The sequence below is a fragment of the Battus philenor genome, unplaced genomic scaffold (assembly GCF_028537555.1).
Source record: "Battus philenor isolate CCGP_79_NKW_IND1 unplaced genomic scaffold, ilBatPhil1.0.hap1 SCAF_1, whole genome shotgun sequence".
Classification (NCBI taxonomy): Eukaryota; Metazoa; Arthropoda; class Insecta; order Lepidoptera; family Papilionidae; genus Battus; species Battus philenor.
Window position 1 is genome coordinate 10,676,402 of NW_027181661.1, and position 8,558 is coordinate 10,684,959.

Below are 8,558 nucleotides of genomic sequence, written 5' to 3' on the forward strand. Positions count from 1 at the left end.
ATGTTTGTGCCTTGGGGCTTTACAAATTTCAAGCTGAACACAATTGCCCTGTAGACGGACGAAGATACCTTGTCCGTGAGGTTCCAACCGTCCACTCGGTCGAGCAGAGTGGTCGAGCAAGCAGTAATGTCAACGCGACTGGAGTAATGCCTCCCACCCCAATAAGTGTCGATCGTCAGCTCAGATATCTAGTTTAGTACGTGCAGCTTCAGCTCATCCAATGCCTCAGCCTCTCTTCGGTCCACGGATTGACAGCCCCACTCGGTGTTACTGGCGTAAACGTTGCCATTCAGTACCATGTTGGGAATTCCCAGGTCCTCGGGGCGTATTTGGCTCCAGGTGTCTACCTCCGAAGATAGGGGCGGTGTCCACCCCTATCTCCCAAGCCCCAGTTCTGAGCCTGGCTACAGCAACGTTACTAGATGTGAGTTGTGAACATTGGGTGATGTTCATGGTAATGTCGAATAGTATAATGGCCGCTTTTACAACCAATCCGTTGTCTCGGGTACATATCGCCCTTGTCCCTGAGTAGTGCTGCATTTCGCCAATAGCGCCAATATATGGCTCCTGGACCAATGCGAACACCCAGCCCCTCCTCGGCGCTTCGCATATAAGTTCGGCTGTAGCAAACCTCTGGACCTCTGCTAGTTCAACTGCACAACGAGATACTAGTTGTACCCAACACAGGGAGTACGGTGGGTCACATGGGAACTCTTAGAAATGAAACAACCTATTTTAGGTGCTAATTTTCCGGTTAAATATGAACTACTATTAGACTTGAGTAAGCGTAGGTTAGTCGATAAAATTACTGACCTTAATGTAATTGGTACCGTACGTACTCAAAACAACGATGTTCAAACTGGTAAAACAGTATACGACAGACATCCTTTTGCAAGTGTTTTGTCCTGGTACCCTGACGTCACGAAAGGAGTAATTTTCAAAGACTCCCCCAAGCACAGCGTGGTACACCACATCGAAAAGGCAGGGCCACCATTGCGAGACATGGCAAGATCACTGCCACCACATAAGTACGGCAAGGTGAAAGAAACTTTTTGTGTTGCAAGAAACGCAAGAGTTAGGCGTCTGTAGGCCAAGCAACAGTGAGTGGCCGAATCCAATTCACTTCAGTGCGTATCCAAGAAAAACGATGATGAAAGGCCGCGCAGTGGAACTACAGGAAAATTAACGCCATGACCAAACCAGACAGGTGTTCAGTACATCGGTTAAGGGATTTTGGTAAGAAGACATGGTAAGAAAGAAAGACAGAATCATGTATCCTTTCATAAGAAGATTTTTTCGAAGTCAGATGTCAGCCGCGTTTATCATTGCATTCCGCGATATTGGCTCACCGGTCGTCCACTGTACCCTTAGCAATTATGGCTGATGGTTCTGACTTAGAGGTCGGTGCAGTATTTCAGGAACAAGATAACTGGACATGGAAACCTTTAAGGTATTTTTCAAAGAGCCTGAGTACGGCCCATTCCAAATATAATGCCCGCGGGAATTATTATCGATCTATTTAACAGTAATTCACTTTTGACATATAGTAAAGGGCCAGGAACTGATATTTTTACAGATCACAAACCCCTGACTTTCGCATTCACTAAAATAGGAAGCGACCGGGAAACTCGACTCAGAGCCAGGATGTTACTTGTTATTAGTGGGTTTACCTCAGATATGCGACATTTATCGGGGACGGAAAATGTCGTGGCAGACACATTATCTCGGTTAGAAACAAAAACATACCCAACAACTTTCGATTATAATACGTTGGCCGTTAGCTCAGCAAAGTTGATCCAGAGTTGGTAGAAATGGTACGCTGAAACAACAGTGACCTATTGCTAAAGCGGACTAAGTTGCCGAAGCAGAACAACTAGGAAACCTTTAAATAATAGGTTTTTTTCTAACCGGGTATGAATTAAGATACTGATACATGGACTAAAAGGTGCATTAGTTATCAAAAAGCAAAGATTTTACGTTACACTGTATCCGAATTAAGTAGTTCCGGTACAGCAGCACGTTTTGAGCACCTGCATATAGATATCGTGTGGCCATTGCTAACGTCACCAGACGGGTTCAGGTACTTGGTAACGGTCATTGATCGGTTTACACGGTAGCCAAAAGCATTTCCTACCAGGGACATTACGACTGAGGTGATAACCAAGGTCATGTTTTGTTCAGGTGTCTATATGATAATTATCGTGTACATCATCTAAAATTAAGGTAACTTGCAACAGTGCTTAACCCTGGGAAGCCATAAGCGGTTTAAATGTAACAACGGTAATAATATAGCAAAGTATTCCAAGTGGACTTTACAGTGTAACGCGATGACATTTTCACTAAGAACTCACTTCCATAATACTACGCCGGTGCAGCACAGTCGAGCTACGTAGAGTTATAAAGTCAGCTAAAATGGACTTCACTTGTTTGAATTTTGTGTTTTAATACTTGTTTTCTACACGGGTAGCTTAACCAACAGTGCAAAGTATGCAATGCGCACGGGCGCCGTTGTCTCAGGGGGCCCCTTGAGGCAGCCAAGAGCATTGAAAGCAAATCGAATCGATCGATCATGTAATCGAAAGCAAAACAATAAGAGTTATTTTGCCATCATAAGAAAAAAGACCGTAACTAACACCATACTGTAACCTATACCTACTTATAAACTAGCTTGTTGGAATATGAAAAATATTTCTTGTTATGACGGTAAAGTTAATAGTTATAGCCTGGGGTTAAGGCCTAGGGGGCACCAGGGTTTCATTGCACACGGGCGCTACACGATCTAACGCCGCTAATGGTTCTCTACATCAATAATAGTGTACTGCACTCGAACTGTAGGAGTAGATGTTTGTTACACATGGTGCAATACGTCACCGCCTCGAGTACGGGAAACGCCAAGTCAACTTCTCCGCGAACTCGAGTGGCCGGATAATAACATAGTGCGTCGGAGTGTATTGCAACAAGGCATAAGAATTTCTATTAATTACTTATGTATGTTGTGCCGGTTAAGAAAAAGGAAAGTATTTAATTAAATGGGTAGTTGGCAACAAAAAAAGCACACAAAGAAAAATATATATATGTATTTAATTATTTAACTAAGGGTAGTGGGCAGAAGGCCTGGTCTAATTTTGCACCGCAGTTCGGTACTCCCCTGATGGTGGTGGTAGGCAGCTGCACGATCTCCCAGGACTGGTCAGGCGGCAGCAAGTCGAGAGCAGGGAGCGCCGGTAGGTTGCAGTATGTGTCGGTTCCGGTGCACGGTGATATAATTTCAACGGTGTAAAACTTGCAGTGTAAAACTTGCAGTATAAAAGTCGTAGTATAAAACTCGCACCTGTGAATAAATGTCACAGTTATGATATACATATATAAGTATATGTACAATTTGCTCCGCTGACAGTAAACCCGGAGATGGCTTGCGATGAAGTAAGGGCAGAAACCGAAAGCAGTTGATGTGATTGTTTACTGTCAGAACGGAGTTACAAAATGTAAAGCATGTAAAACAAAAATAGAAGAGATAAATAAATAAACAAATTGAAAAGTAATAATGAATACATAATGATGGAACTATGGACACAGACAAAATGTTGAGCTCTAACTTATAGATAAATGCTACTTAATAAAGATGTCTTCATAATATTTGTTCAACACTTACCCCTTGGGGTGCGAGACGATGTAAAGGTTGTGGCGTGAACTAAATGATGCCCGGAGAATGAATAGGATCAAGGCGTGAATTTATAACGTAAATTCTAACTGGCCCCGGCGCGTGAGAAGACACGTAGCTGGTGAACGCAACCGACACAAAGAGTGTGCGTCGGTGCGTGAGACGACACCTAGCTAGTGAACGCGACCGAGGCCAGGATCCTTCTGCCTGGCAAATGTGAACTGCTGTCGCTGGTGCGCGGGCGCATAGGAATTTTTGTTATAAAAACAAAGATCCGTTAAACCAATAGCATGCTCCCACGACCCCACGCCACTTGAGACGTACCGTTACCCGCTAAGGGTTGAACAATTTTTTGCTGTATTGCGATTTATGAGACGTTTCTCGTGATTATATTTTTTTGGTTAAAATTTTAACTAAGATTTATGGGACGTTAACTTGCAACGTTACATTACCCCGCGCGTCACCGAAGGATTTTATTTCATTTAAAGGAAATAAAATCCGAACTTATTGATAACAATTTCATTTTTATCCTTTTAAACTCATTCTTTCATACTTCTCGCAAACAAACTAGCAATAGTAATCATTATAAGGATTACTAACGCGACCAAACAATTATGAAGGTTATAGATTCATTCTAATAACCCAAACGAAATATTACGCGGTTAATGGTAATGCTTTAGTTTATGTTATGTCGCATTATGTTTGTTATTCATTCAAACCTATTATTTTTAAATCCTTTATGTGCCATGTTCCAACATTTTTACCGGCCATGTCTTCTAATACATACACTAAGAGAGAATTATTTTTAATTATACATTTTATTTAAAGAATCAAGAATAACGTATGTCTTAACAAGCACGTCTTCTGCGCTATCGGAATCGTCCGAAATTTGATTGACTCTATTATTATAAAACACCCTCAGAAGGAAAAAGAGGACCCAGTGTAGCAATTTGTTTACGTAAATTGTTAACAATAGCGCCATGTTTAACCTACTTTTATAAATTGGTAAAGAGAGAAAGAAGAAAAAATTAAATGCACCACAATAAGGAAGGTGTTGAACAAGTATTCTACTCAATCTACTCCGTTCTGTTACAAATTCACTAACGAACGTTATGGTTGCTAGTATAAGAATTAAAAAAAAATAGCACAAAAAATATGAAAATGATGCGTATAACTGCAACTAATGTGTACGGTCCTATGAAAAAATAGCAGAAGCAAAAAAAAGTTACAACATAAGAACAAAATGTATGTTAAACTAAACAAAAACTTTTTTAAGTGAAGGATGTACACTTCAGTTGCTGGCAGTAGAAAAGGCAAAAATAACGTTTTACAAAATTAATTAAATAAAAAAAACAATCACATAACTACACTACAATGCAAAATCAGACCTTTTTCGCCCCACGTTGGGCGCCAGTGTGCCGGTTAAGAAAAAGGAAAGTATTTAATTAAATGGGTAGTTGGCAACAAAAAAAGCACACAAAGAAAAATATATATATGTATTTAATTATTTAACTAAGGGTAGTGGGCAGAAGGCCTGGTCTAATTTTGCACCGCAGTTCGGTACTCCCCTGATGGTGGTGGTAGGCAGCTGCACGATCTCCCAGGACTGGTCAGGCGGCAGCAAGTCGAGAGCAGGGAGCGCCGGTAGGTTGCAGTATGTGTCGGTTCCGGTGCACGGTGATATAATTTCAACGGTGTAAAACTTGCAGTGTAAAACTTGCAGTATAAAAGTCGTAGTATAAAACTCGCACCTGTGAATAAATGTCACAGTTATGATATACATATATAAGTATATGTACAATTTGCTCCGCTGACAGTAAACCCGGAGATGGCTTGCGATGAAGTAAGGGCAGAAACCGAAAGCAGTTGATGTGATTGTTTACTGTCAGAACGGAGTTACAAAATGTAAAGCATGTAAAACAAAAATAGAAGAGATAAATAAATAAACAAATTGAAAAGTAATAATGAATACATAATGATGGAACTATGGACACAGACAAAATGTTGAGCTCTAACTTATAGATAAATGCTACTTAATAAAGATGTCTTCATAATATTTGTTCAACACTTACCCCTTGGGGTGCGAGACGATGTAAAGGTTGTGGCGTGAACTAAATGATGCCCGGAGAATGAATAGGATCAAGGCGTGAATTTATAACGTAAATTCTAACTGGCCCCGGCGCGTGAGAAGACACGTAGCTGGTGAACGCAACCGACACAAAGAGTGTGCGTCGGTGCGTGAGACGACACCTAGCTAGTGAACGCGACCGAGGCCAGGATCCTTCTGCCTGGCAAATGTGAACTGCTGTCGCTGGTGCGCGGGCGCATAGGAATTTTTGTTATAAAAACAAAGATCCGTTAAACCAATAGCATGCTCCCACGACCCCACGCCACTTGAGACGTACCGTTACCCGCTAAGGGTTGAACAATTTTTTGCTGTATTGCGATTTATGAGACGTTTCTCGTGATTATATTTTTTTGGTTAAAATTTTAACTAAGATTTATGGGACGTTAACTTGCAACGTTACAATGTTTTGGGTATAAAAATTTGTGCCCAAATTTTGAAAATAGAGGGAAATGATACACATTTACACGTACATTTTATGGAGTCAGAATACTTAGTTAAGTGTGAACCGCGGACGGACTGTGTCGCCAGTTGCCACACTCCTGTTGCGGGCTACTTGTTAACCTTATATTCGCGTATTAATTAAAGATAATTGAAACTGTTCCCAAACACATTCTTTTCATCTCCCGCAGCTGTGTAGACCCCCAGTGAACACACTGAACTCTTTTACCCTACAGTTTCATTCTCATCACTGTTTTCACCGTAGGACATCCACTTTTGGACATAGGCTTTTACCCATGACATTCCTGCAGCGCCGGCTGGAAGCATCTCGCATCCCACCTTTGCCAACGGCCTTAGTTTACCTATAGTCAATCACCAAGAAGATTAAAAAAACTATCATGGTTCTCAGCAAAAGTAATTCGGTTCCAAAAAATGGTTTAACTATAATATACCATCTAAAAATTAAGAAAGAGCAATTAAGCTGCTTAATTAAATCCATGCAGGTGTAAGAAGCATACTTTTAAATCCAAAAGAGCTGTTTAAAATAAGCTTTTTACCGAAAATGTAAACTGCAGAAAAAGTTAAGATATCCGTAATGATAACTAACCTCCATCTGTAGTTGGCGTTTCGACTGCAGTTAGGAAAAAGGAAGAACTGTACTCGATAGGTTTTACTGTTTATAAATTTTAATTTTAGATTATAAATTATTTGTTTCATCTTTTTGCTTTTCTCGCACAAACTAAGTTTTATTACTTGCGGTTTTTGTATATATAGTAAATTATAAATCTTTATTACATTTTCAGATTATTTGTTGGTTACGTATTTCATAAATCATAGTCTCCTAATCACCCTCACGATGGATAGGAAGATATGGCTACCGGTCCTATTAGAATCCTATAGGAGTAGTGCATGGTTAGCTAAGGACATCCTGCGGTTGAAATGTTGATGATGATCTACTACTGCATGTCCTATGGCGGCAAATATAATGTATACTATTAAACTTAAACGGTATAATTTTACCGTCAGTAATTTTCGGGTTTTAACTTTCGCTTTACGATGACGACTTCAATTGGTAAGCGATCAATTGGTAGCAGCATGGTAATGGAATGCTAGTTGATGCCGTAATTGCCGTCATTATAAAATCTGTAAATTTAAATTTGATTGACCGACAAAAGGACGAACACCATACCTATATTGTGTTTCTTATTATTTAATAAAGTATCTATAACAAAAAGTATAAAAGGAAATTGATTAAAGTACCCTATATAAAATTATTTAAAAAAAACATTTGATTTTCTTCTACGATGCTTGATATATAGACTTCGTCGTAAGTCCCATTAAAACTGTCGTCTAGTTTTTCCCCTTAAAATAACTTTAGCTTCTAATGAATTACTCGTGGCTGCTAAGGAACCCTAATGAGAATTTTTTTGTTGTTGTAGAAAAAGTTATAACTGGATTCAGTAAACAGACTTTAAATTCGTCGTGGAATAAAATTGAATGGAAAAAGTTTCATCGTAAAATAATAGCTTCCCTCTCTGTGTTTCTAGTTGACTTTCTCTGTGTTGAGAATGACTCTCTGGTTTCGTCATACAAGATGTTAATTATATATTTACTCATGCCTAAAACACTATCACAAAGAAATAACAACATTTTTTATTATACGTAACGTTTATCACAATTACAGTGTGTTAGTTTAAAACATTAATATAAAACGATTAAAATATATAAAGCTTATTCGATGTGGTCTCTGGTTGCAATACACTCCTTTAAGCCTTGAAGCTGCTTATCAATAACAGCACTTATTTTTCTATGGGAAAATTCTTCACTGCCAAACATGACAGTTGTTTTAGGGACATTAGAGTAAGCCTTATTCCCTAAAACTGACCATAAATCAAAATACAGTGGAATCAGATCTTCATGATGGCCAGTCTTTAGCTTTGTGGGAGGTGTAAGATTTTGTGGGCGAGCGTAGTCGACGGGCGAACTTAGTGTGCCGAATTAGTGCAGCGGGCACATGCACGCACCGGTGACGCGGGCGCAGACCTTTTGTTACTTTGGTTTCTATTGCCCGCTTTCACTCGGTCGCGGAGCACATTGCGCCCCAGAGTCCTACGACGAATACACGTCCTTTTTGCTCGCACTCAAGCGCTAATAAAAATTTGTTCGTGTGTTAAATAAATTGATAAAGTGTTACAAACGTCTTTTAATAAGACACTAACTCTTTAGCTTTGATATAGTCCGGAACGTTGGTTTCTAGCCAATCTTATTTTATGGCGCCCGTTTTTGGGCATCTGTACTTGCCCAGAGTCCCATGGGCCAGTAAGACTTCGG